The sequence below is a fragment of the Pinus tabuliformis genome, chromosome 4_1, assembly GCF_031772625.1.
Source record: "Pinus tabuliformis cultivar Carrire ecotype Pingquan chromosome 4_1, CPIR1, whole genome shotgun sequence".
Taxonomy (NCBI): domain Eukaryota; kingdom Viridiplantae; phylum Streptophyta; class Pinopsida; order Pinales; family Pinaceae; genus Pinus; species Pinus tabuliformis.
Genome location: NC_142303.1, coordinates 916866830 through 916879890, shown reverse-complemented (window position 1 = coordinate 916879890; position 13061 = coordinate 916866830).

Here is a 13061-nt window from a genome sequence, read left to right as displayed (position 1 = left end):
AAACCAAGTCATTTACCTTAAAGGTGAGTAGCTTAATGTGTTGATCATGCCATGCTTTTTCGCGCTTCTTTTGGAATGTTGGTGAAATCCAGCTAGAAATCTTTCTTCCTCGAGCTCATCCAGCTATGCAAGCCTTTCCTCTAGGGCTCCGCGATCCGTCATACCTGTGAACGCCTCTATGAAGACTAAGCACAATATATTCCATAGGCATTACTGCTTCAACCCCAGAGAAAAGCCTAAAGGGGGTTTGTCCAGTCAACTTCTTGCATGTTGTTCAATAAGCCCATAGTGCTGCAGCTATGTGTAGGTCCCAATCACTTCGTTGAGCATTGCAAACCTTGGTCAGCATGTTTTTGAGCACTTTATTGAACACTTCCGCCATCCCATTAGCTTGCGGGTGATAAGGCATGCTCTTATGGTGATATACCTGAAATTCCTCCGTCAGCGTGCTGATCGTTTCATTCAAAAAGTGCATACCGCGATCACTCATCAAGATCTTTGGACATCCAAATTGTGTCAGTACATACTCAAAGAGGAACTTTACAGTAGTCATGCCTGTGCAATCCTTCACAGGCTGTGCATCCTCCCAACAAGTTAAATACTCTGTCGCGGTGATAATGTACCTTGCTCCCGTCTTTCCTTGGGGCTGAATGGGTCCCACAAAATCTATCGCCCATTTCTCAAAGGGTTGCAACATCATCTGTGGATTCAAAGGCATCTCATCCCTCCACAATTGCATGCTAGTCCTTTGACACACATCACACGCATTGCAATACGCTTTTGAGTCATGAAGGAGGGTTGGCCACCATAACCCAAATCGTAGAATCTTCTGCGCGGTTGCTCTTCCTGCATAATGTCCTCCTACGGTGCCCCCATGAGTGTCCACGAGGATGCTACTTCTTTCAAACTCAGGTACATACCATCGCAATATCTCATCAGAGCCCATTTTGTATAGATGCCCAACAATGATAGAGAAATTTGTCGCACACACCACTAATTCCTTCTTTTGTTGGACAATGTATCCTTCTGGGGTAGTTCCTATTGTTAGGAAGTGTATTATATCCTCAAAATTACCATCTGCGATGCGCACTGCAAATATCGATGCGTCGAGCAATCCTTCTTCCAAATTAGTGGGTTCCTCCCCTGTTTCAATCCACGACAAATGGTCTGGTCCCGCATTCATTCATCCAACCTTCACAATAACTTCAAAATCATACTCCTAGAACAATAAGAGCCACCTGCAGATTCTCCCCCCCGACATAGGCTTATTGACCAGGTACTTCAATGTGGAGAGATCTATATACATCTTAAAATGGCCACACAGCAAGTAGTGCCTAAACTTCTAGAGTGCATACACCATAGCTAACCCTTTGTGCTCGGTGGTGGAATAGTTCTTCTCCACCTTGGATAACCTTCTACTTGCAAATGTGATAGGATGGTCCAAGTCTCCTCTGCCAGCCTGTGTCAGAACTACTCCTAACGCTATACATGACATGTCGACATGTACATGAAACTCCTTCTTCCAATCCGGAAAGACTAGAAACAATGGAGTGACCATATTTTCTTTCAATATATCCAAGCTCTTCTTACAGTCCTCATTCCAGTAGAATGTGACATCCTTCTTTAACAATTTCTCCATAGGCGTGGTGATCTGGACATAGCCTTTGATAAACTTTCTGTAATATCCCATATGTCCCAAGGTAGCGCGCAGTTGCTTCACACTCCTCGGTGCTTCCAAATTCAGTATCACCACTATCTTCGCGGGATCTACCATCAGTCCCTGTCTGCAAACCACATGACCCAACAGGGTCCCAAAAGGAACACAAAACAGACACTTCTTTAGATTGAGCACAATTTCGTATCTTCGACAGGTATCCAGCATCAGGTGCAAGCTTGCTACATGGCGTTTTACCAACCCAAACACAGTCCAGTCATCAAAGTATACCTCCAGGAACTTATGAATAAATTCTTTGAACACAACAACGATTACGCGCGAGAAAATCACAGGCGCATTCTTCAATCCAAACGAGATTACGGTGTACTGGAGATAACCCCATTCAGTCGCGAAGGTTTTCTTGCTCCTGTCCTCCGGTGTGAATTTGATCTGGTGGTACCCCGAGAACCCATCAGTGAAGGAATATGCTTCCTGGCCACATACATTGTCTAACACTTCATCAGTGAGCGGAGTCGGGAAAGGATCATGTACGTAGGCGTCAATTAGCTTTCTGAGATCCACACATATCCTTATTTCATCCTTTTGCTTCTTCTCCTATACCACCATTAGGCTTACCAAGTCAGATTCTTCCAGAGGCTCATTGATGCCTGCTGCTAGCATCTTGTCTAGCTCTAAGTGGACCTTCTCCTTATACTTCAGGTTGAGACAATAAGGTCTTTGCTTAACTGGCTTCGCGTCGAGCTTCAATGTAATCTTCATAATACCTAGGTCCCGGATTATCCCTTTTAAATCCATAAATTTGGTAGGGAATAAATCTTGGTACTCACGAAGCGATTCAACGACCTTATCCACTGTCACGTCATCCCAGTAGTCTCCAATCTTTACGAATTTGGGTTTTGCCTCCATACCAATGTTTACTTGTTTCGTTTTCAATGGCATGGTTATATTAGGTTTCTCAATCTGCGGTCCTTCAACCTCGCGATGACCTTCTATTTCCAGGATATTAATCTTTCGCAGATCCTCATCCTCTTCTGCAGTGGTTACATTATAACATTCCAATGTGTGACTCAACTGAGTAGCCCACTCAGGTTGGATCAGGTCCAAGGGATCCTGTGGTATCCTGAATATTTTTGCTTTCACCTCTTGTAGCGCCTCATCGATACAATACAACCCGTCTTTGAAACAGAAGGTCATTACGAATCCCTCGCGTAGAATATCCCATTCACCTGTACCATGGCGGAGATGTTTCTACGTACCAGTTCATTGGGACAATGTCCAAGGTGTGATCCAAGTGGCTCCAGAGACACACATAGGACAAAGAGGACTCAGGAAAGCTCAAAAATCAAAGCGTGTGTATTATTTTCGAACCATGACCAGAGCGTAGATCTTGTCGTTCTGACCGCGGCCATGCAAACGATTCGTCAATCCGAGTCTGTATGCGAAAGTTAGAAGCAGTCAAAGTTGGGTTGACTTTTTGATGATTGGGCAAGCTTAAGGAGGCCACAATTTGGACTTTTTCTGGCCACCGGATTTCGACCAACCTGGGCCAGATTCTGGGTGAAATTGTGGGGTCATTAAATTGTCTCCTACAGCTAAAAAACTGAATTTCAAAAAGGTGCATTATTTGTTATGAAAACAAAAAAAAAAAAATTAAAGGGGGTGTGGGCCACCAACTCCACCACCCCTAACTCACCATATATATTAACTAAGGTGAGGCTGGCGGGAGTTGAACCCGCCTAGCCACGTGGGCCGGCCCACCGGACGGCCCCATAAATAGTACCACTCTACATTAATACAAACCAACACCAAATGAATCTGCCACCGTACGCACCAAAACAATTAGGTGTATGTGCGGGAGATATGGGGGCAGGCTGCCCAATGCGGAGCCGAACCCCCATTAATATGTTGTTTTGGTTTTTTAAAAATTATATATGGAGGGGTGGGATTTGATCCCCCGACCCCTCCTCAACGACTTTCTAAATTTACCATTGTGCCATAACCAAACTCCTTGGTTAATCCGCCTTGGAAAAATATTTAACCCTCATTTGCACGGATTTCGAGATAGATGGAGGAACCAGGAGCAGGAACGGATTTTGAGACAGGAGGAGGCTGTGCACGCAGTTCAAGGCAACATTATGCAGGAGGGGTGAAATTTCATTTTGTCAGATCTTGACAAATTTTATATGGTTTCAGCACTTCTCGTTGCCACGAATGCAATGGTGCTATCTATGTCTCCATCAGAGTTCTGCATTTTTCAGTCATTTTCAGGACGAAGGTGGAACCATGATTGCTACAAAAACAAAGAGCGAAACCATGATCCTTGTAATTTTCCCAAGGAGGTAATTTTTCTCCATATCGGAATATAGTCAAGTTTACAGTCATTTTTCATGGTTTTCCGTAGGGATCGCAATGGCGAGGATAGATTCACCTTCTGAGTTGCAGATTTCTAGTCCACCCATGGAATAGAATCTTTGAGGAATCTAGGGGGAATCTCAAAGATTCCTTGAGCCCTAGATTCTCAACTTCTCAGAATTCAGAAATTGGACAATCGATTTTGCACTATTCAACGCCACAAATTTTATGGTGCATTTAGATTTCTCCTTTGCTCATTCTATTCGTCAGCCACTTTTCTAAGTGGAATGTAGGTGTCAAAATTCATGTGCGAGCAGTCTTTTCCATGCGATTGATGTCGTGAGATCGATGGTCCGAACAGCTTCAGTAGTTTGACATCCACTTTTTCAGATGGCCCTTGGTTGTGAGGTATATGTTGTGTTCATGTACTCCTTTATGCATTGTGCTGCATAGATCCTTGTTGATGCTTGATGTGAGATCTTGTTTTTTTATTCATTTTTATGGTTCCTGCTTAATGTGATGCAGAATCGCCTATGTGATGTACTTGTTGTCATGACTCATCATGTTGTGTTTTGAGATCCGTTTGTTGTATGTTGAGGGGATACTCATGTGTTGCCATGCATGTTTGTTTTGACATCCCTTTTATGCCATGTTGGCAGGATGTTCATCGTGCATGAGTTTTTGTGTCATACTAATAGGAGTTTTTTGACAGAGAGTTCCTGTAGTGGAACATCTTGTGGCCCCACTCCTGAGTGAGGGAATTTTCCTTGTATGATTGCGACATCATCTCTTGTGTACATCATCACTATTGACAGCACTTAATGGAGTGGCCTGCACCATATTAACACCAGGGCCCGGAGACATAGTCCCTCCTGGATGAACTTCGTTATCAATGGCTTATGCTTTTATGTTGCTAATGATTGTCTCGTTCCTCTTCTTTACAACATGCACACGTATTCATTTATGTTCCTTTTAAAAATTCAATTTAACACATCATGAAGGTAAAAGGTCTTGGAAGGGTCCTTTGTCACACCCGGACCTGGATCAAGGTGTGACAGAACAAGTGCACCCATTCAGGTTGGGACTTCTCTCCATAAGCATGGGCCCACTTGGCCAAATGCATGCACAGATCATCCTACCCATCATACTTGTCTATCACTCGCACCTTCGGTGTCCCAAATTGTGTTCTCATCATCCTCCTACATTCGCACCAATCATCAAAGCTTCCCTTATGTGTACCCCACCATCTTGTGGGCATAGCGCACAGTGCCCAGTCCAATTCCTGGAAGCGCTGCTTTTCTGGTACCTCCCTCTCAAATGCATCTAAAAAATTATCTACATCATTCAGGCCATCATAAGTGGGCAAATTCCTTACCTCCGACGACACATAGCGCAATGACCAGGTCATCATGTTACAGCTCAGTGTAGTTACTTCATGTAACTGATTCTGCCAGCACTCTAACTCTTCATCAGAGTCCGAGGTGTAGGAACTCTCGCGATCCCATGTAATTCATCCATCTGCATTGGGATTCCCCCAATCTTTGTCTCACGCTGTTATCTTATAGATATAGTCCAGATCATCATCGTTGTCATAATCGTGGACTGGTTCAGTATAGCGCGATCCTTCAGTGGGATCTAGGGGTGCTATCATGCGTAGCTATTTCTTCTCAAATATCATCTTTCGATTCTTTAGATTGATTACCTCGTTCATATCAGTAGCCTAATTAATTCCCAGGAGCATAGGATAGGGGTTGTTGTCATCCACAATTTTTGTTACTTCAAAGTCATCCAGCGCGCTCACACCTTCAATACCTATGGTCACCCCTACAGCCGCCCATGGCGATCATCTTTTGTTGGTTTGTCATTCTTAGTTGAATCGGAGACCATTGCAGTGTGGGTCTCCCCATCCATTCCCAAGTCTCCTTTGGTAGGACGTTCGCATCTGACCCCAGGTCCAAGATAACCTGATCCATTTCATACTCTCCTATCTGTGTGGTCAGTCTCATCTCCTGTCCCACTCTTGTTTTATTCTTACTAATATTTTGTACTACGTGTGGCTCACTCAGATCATTTCTAGTGTAGTTATTTATAATCTCTTGGAACCCCTACATAGCCTTACTATCACGCAGTAACTTCATACAAGTCTCTAGGGAGGTCGTGAGCATAGAAGGGTCCATCTCTTGATTGGGCTTCTCCTTGCTCCCTGAGGTGGAGGCCTCAGTGAAGCTCTTCTTTGCTTCCATGAAGGTTTCATATGCGCGCTCCAAATCGAACTTAGCCTCCTTCACCCTAGCTTTGTGAATCCATGTACTGTCTTTGGGTTGTTTCCCCTTGTCATCTCCTGTTGCGATTCCACTTCGGAGGACTATATTTACGTTTGGACCCTCTTCACGTGGCTCAGACCTCATCATCTACAGGTTCTGAGTCGGCGAAGCTGGTAGCACCCCTTTGTCACGTATCCTTGCTATAAGCATAGGACATTCTTTCGTTTCATGATCAAACAGCATGAAATACTTGCATGATGAACATGTTGGATTAATGCAATCGTGGGCATAGTGTCCTGGTCCTCTGCAATTGTAGCAGATCAACTGTCCCTAACCTCTATTAGGTCCTCCTCCACCTCAGCCCCTTCCACACCCCTAAAATCATGTCTGCGCCATCCCTACGCTTTGGTCAGGGGGGGCGTTTCTGCCTGAACCCTGTAGGTGGGAGTTCTATCCATCATCAATTCATAACTCTTGCAATTACGCTCATCATGCCCTACCGACTTACAAAAGTTGTAGAACAGTTGTTGCAGTGTCTGTACAAACTTCTACAGCAAATGATAGTTATTCGTGGCATGTTTTCCTACTACCTGACATATAGCGCACCACAATGTTAGCCCAACGCCTAGTCCTGCTTGAGCCTCCGGCCTCAAAGGCATCGGTCCTCCTCGTACAATGTAGTTCGCAAATATCGGGCAATGGTCTTTGTCATGTGCCTCACTCTTGCATTTCAGGCACCATACCCCTTCGCGCACCTCGGGTCGAACCATTCTATCCTGCTTTAGACTTTGCATCTCAAGGCACAGATTCTTCAACTACGCATGGATCTGTTGAACCCCCAGATAGGGATCTTGCATTGGTGTTTCATGTAGTCTCATGGCAATCTCCAAGGCCTCTGGTTGAGTTGTTATCTTCTACTGTGATAGCACAACCCTTAAGTGTGGTAGTAGCAAAGCCACAAACCACTCGCAATGCTATCCGTTTGTCAAATTCATGTTGGCTTCACAGATTTTACACTTCAACCTTTGATCTAGTTCCTAAGGTGTCTCACCTGGTTTCATCATGATTTCTTTGAACCCCACAATAGACTATGCCTCAGATTTAGACCTACTGAATTCTCTATTCAGTGTTGTCTGGATGTCTGCCACTCTAGCATTCAAGTTATGATTAGAGTACTTGATATACCAGGTTAGCGCGCAATCCTGTAGAGCACTAACCAATGTCACCTACTTTATGTGGTCATCTGTAACACCCTAAGCTTCCCATACAGCTTTCACATGAACCAGAATTGATCCAGCTCCTCATTTCCCAAGCCTTTGAACAAAAGAAACTTCACTAAATTTTCCATACTAAACTGCGGTGGAGGTGGAGGTGGTATGGGTGAAGTTGCAGGGGATGGTGGTGAAGTTGGAGGTGGTGTGGGTGGAGGTGGCAATCACAGGAATCCTTGTCTTATCAACTGAATAGCACTTCGTGGAGAAATCTGTGCTATCCCTTCTTTGTCACCTCGCAGAGGTGAAATCAATGGACTATATTTGGGACCCTTTTTTCCTTCATTCCTGTAAGTTTTTCTGCTTCACATAGGTCTGAACATCAAGGTAGATGCATAACCCATTTTTCACACAATAACATTTTAATCCAAGTATTCAAATATTTCACGTACTTACCTCGCGGTCCTTTGAAAAAGCATCACTCCGCCTTGTTGTAGCTGACTGAGGTGTCGACCGCGAATTTATTCACAAATCCTCCTATGACACGATCGAGCCAATGATCGACAGCGTGAGCGATCTTGTCCTCAGATGCTTCCAATTTTTGTACTAGCTCTAAGGTCCACATAATAGGACCGTCAAGTTTCCACCCTCCTTGACTATCTGCTAGCTTCACGATCCACTCATATAGCTCAACTAGAAAGACGCAGAAAAAAAAGATTTCATGGATCTCTGTATATGGGTATCTGTCCAACCACTGTTCCTTTGTCAGTCGTGGGTTTTTGTTCTCTTGCACCATGAATTCATGGATCTTCATATCCAACTAGTCTCCGATCTCTTTCTTAGTTGGATTCCAGTGATACGACATCACACATCTATTATGCATATTCTAGTCCTCGCAATGGAACCACTTGTTGGCTTATTGGGGCCTGACCCAGGTTCAACGTTAATTAGCCAAACAAATCCCTACACTACTGGCCCTTTCAGCATCAGCCCGCAGAGCGCGGACTGAAGTCTCACCTGAAGCTGTATCGGGGGATGTTGGAACCAAGTTTCTGCACCCTTTGATGGTCGTGATGTCAGTTTATTCCTCTTATTCCTATCGTCATGCAGGTCGCTTCACTCTAGGGATTGCCAAACAAGCCCTCTATTCTGCCCTTTAATACCTCCACAAAAAGGTATGATTGACATTTGCGTAGGCCTACTCTGCGGCTCAGGTACTTTTGCGCTGCTATGGCAGCGTACCATGCAGATTCCCAAACTAGTCTAAGTGTCTTACTTGTCTTATTAAACAATTGTAGTTAGCACCGCGTAAATAGATATCCTTAATTGCGTTTAGTTTTCCAATGTAATTGCATTCATTCGCGCATCATATAAGCATTATAAAGGCAATTCATGCATAAAATGATAAGATGCATTAATCGGAACAAAGACTCATAAATTGTAGAATACTTCTCTTTATTGATATCTTTAAGCGATTACAGACTCTATCCACCCTACGCACACAACTGCAGGGGTCCGCGCACTCAGCTGTGGACTTCCACCCTAGGCCTCTGCGCACTCAGCTATAGAGCCTCTACCTACGCTATGACCCAGAACTTAGACTTCTTACTTCAGAGATACGACTATCTTCTTCATTACATTGTGTGTCTCCAAAACTACTTAGAGCTTAGCTCTTTTTATACAATCCCATGGTCCACGGACCATGGGTAGATCTCTTACAGCCGACTTTACTTTACAAAACTAAGGGCGGAAAACCCTTTATGACTTATGACACCTTCGCACTCCGCGACCATAAAATGCGGAGTCTTTACAACTTTATTACAAAATTTGACTCAACCATGGGCTTTTAGCCCCAAAACTCTCCTTGGGGGATCTCATTCCCAACATTTTCTAAACCCACTTAAGAAATAAAACTTCAAAGCTAAACACAAAATTTCTCTTAAAATGGAATGCATGGAGAAAAGTGCAAAGTTAAAACTAAACAGCAGTTATCCATCCATTGAAAAAAGGCATATACCTCAATTCTTTCTCTTAGAAACACCCACAATTTAAAAATATGTATCGATGGTCTGCTAAGAGACTATGATCTAATGCAATCTGACATCCCATTTTTACAAGAAACATATTTGAAACAACCCATCTTACTGCAAAAACTTGAAGCATTCAATTGCATATCAAATTATAATTAACATGGTTTACTCATATGTGTCAAAAAAGATATAAAGTTTTTGGAACATATGCACTTTTAAGAGTAAAATATACAAGCTACAATAGCAAAGATGATTCTTCATGGCATGCATATTACAGTTCTTAATTTCTATGTTGTGCCATATGCAACATTGATCATTACAACACAAAATCTTACAAAAATATTATGCAATATACCCTCAAATCAAACAATAGTCATTGTAGGATATTTCAACATTGATATGCTCCAAAGAAACAACAAAACAAACAAATTAAAGTGTCATGTGTACAATTACAACCTTAAACAAAGACTTTCGGTAGAAATCACATGAGAGAATTTTTTTGGCCGACACATTTCGAACCAACAAGTGTGGTTCATCATTAGGACCAGATGAAGAGCCAGACCATGGTTCTATTTAAGCCTTTTCCATGGTCTGGCTCTTCATCTGGTCCTAATGATGAACCACACTTGTTGGTTCGAAATGTGTCGGCCAAAAAATTATCTCATGTGATTTCTACCGAAAGACTTTGTTTAATTCATTATGGATCACAGAAGCTTGAATACAGAAATTACTACCCTATACGGAAGGGCCACTGCTATTAAAGTTCATCACTTTGAACAGTCTCGCGTAAGGGTTTCCAAGTTGAAGACAGATCTGGCTTTTCTAAAAGGATGTAGAGACTCTTCCCTTATTCCTCCATTTGCTCAGATTAAGCACCCTCTTAATAATCTAGTTAAGCCTTTGCCATGGTCTGGCTCTTCATCTGGTCCTAATGATGAACCACACTTGTTGGTTCGAAACGCGTCGGCCAAAAAAAATTCTCTCATGTGATCTCTACCGAAAGACTTTGTTTAAGTCATTATGGATCACAAAAGCTTGAATACATAAGTTACTACCCTATACGGAAGGGCCACTGCTATTAAAATTCATCACTTTGAACAGTCTCGCATAAGGGTTTCCAAGTTGAAGACAGATCTGGCTTTTCTAAAACGATGTAGAGACTCTTCCCTTGTTCCTCCATTCGCTCAAATTAAGCACCCTCTTAATAATATATTTAAGCCTTTGCCATGATCTAGCTCTTCATCTGGTTCTATTGATGAACCACACTTGTTGGTTCGAAACGCATCGGCCAAAAAAATTCTCTCATGTGATTTCTACCAAAAGACTTTTTTTAATTCATTATGGATCACAGAAGCTTGAATACAGAAATTAATACCCTATATGGAAGGGCCACTGCTATTAAAGTTCATCACTTTGAACGGTCTCGCGTAAGGGTTTCCAAGTTGAAGATAGATCTAGATTTTATAAAACGATGTAGAGACTCTTCCCTTGTTCCTCTGTTTGCTCAGATTAAGCACCCTCTTAATAATCTATTTAAGCCTTTTCCATGGCCTGGCTCTTCATCTGGTCCTGATGATGAACCAAACTTGTTGGTTCAAAATGCATCAGCCAAAAAAAATTCTCTCATGTGATTTCTACCGAAAGACTTTGTTTAATTCATTATGGATCACAGAAGCTTGAATACAGAAATTATAACCTTGATTTTCCTTTGGACACAAATAGCAATGCACCAACATCAATCATCGATCATATATGGTCAAACATAACTTGTAGTTACAAAATCTTTATACTAGATACGTATTGGATAGATCATGACACTATTTGTCTCACAATCAACCATAAAATGCAAAAGAACCATAGTACACATGAAACTACTTTCATGCCTTTGTTAATGAATATTGTCACATCCACACAATCATTTCCTTTTTATAAAAAACACATGAACAATAAGTATTACTACCAACATTATTTTTACTTGTTTCTAACTAAGTTCCCAATGCTTATATTCTAGTTTGTCAATGATGTCACAAATTACACATAGGTATTAGAAAGAAGAAAACATTTAGATGTTCCAACACATAGGAATTTATTTTAATATCTCAACAATTTGACAAATAACACATAGATCTTACAAAGCAGAAAACATTTAATTGTTTTTACACATAAGAATTTTCTTCCTTTTACTTAACAATTCTATTATTTTTACTTGAACTTGGTATGTCTTACATAGTTATATTTTTTTCTACAATGGATCAAATGTGCAAATACATTTCATAGAAAAAAACAAACATAGCCATGTTCGTTTATTTCATTCGATTCACTAGTTCGTTCCTACATATATATACATCTATGTATGTGTCTGTATGTTTCTTTGTTTCTATGTCTGTGTTGTAAGATATATATGCATATATGTCTTTTGTATAATTGTGTCTTCTATCTCTATGTTTGTCTTTGTGTCTATCAATTTTTTGCAACACAATACTGAACCATTTTCTTGTCTTCATAGATTCTGCTACATCCAATTAGTCCATTACTATGTCATATGGCTACTTCCTTACCTAACTCTTGTCTTCAATATGTATTTAACCCATAGTTTTCACTTTTTCTAATTCATATACTCGCAACATTTGCCAATATTCATTAGGGATTTGAAGGATTTATTAACCTCTTTGCTCTAGAAAATCTTAACTCGTTTTGAAAAAATCACTATCATGCACAGTCTTTATAGGAAGTTGAAATGTCTGTGGCAATCCTAGAAGGCTTCTAATTCTTCATGGTAGTGATGAACTAGAAATTGTTGACATGCATCAATATATCCAACATCAACAACTACAATGGCTTCATTATTCCACCATCCCTTACCAACAATATCCATTGCTAATACTTCATATACAGTAAAAATGTATCTGATATCAAATAAGTAGCCATTTCTAATACTTATGTCCCATTATTTACAATATTCCTCCTATCCAACTATGTACAAATGCATTCATTACACCCAAATTTATATCTCTCTATCGCTTCCACAAGACACAGTCCATGCATATACGCTGGGATGGATTTAAGACAAAGGCACATTAAATTACTGGAATTTCAAGAGCTCCAACTTGTAATGTTTCAATTGGAAAAGTTGAGAATGTAGCATATGGGTCAATGGGATTGCAAACCAAGCCTTCCCCAGTAGAAAATTGTAGGACATTGATGGAGCTATGCTTAGAATGAACTCTTTGTACATTGACTCAAGATGGGTGGCCTTTCGATGATTTTTTTGAGTTTATAGTTGATGCTCAAGGGATGCATGTCTTATACTTGGATCCTTTGTTAATGCATTCTCATCATGTATCGCTTCATAAACTCTGTAGTTTTCATGTGAAGGTATATATATTAGGTTACATTTTCAAATCTTTTTTTGAATCTGTGATATTTTTAGTTTATTTTCGGTTTGGAAGTTGCTTTGACAAACATGGTTGAGGTCAAGGGTTGTACCACATAACACGAAATTCCTTTCAGTTGGGTGTCAGGTCTCGGG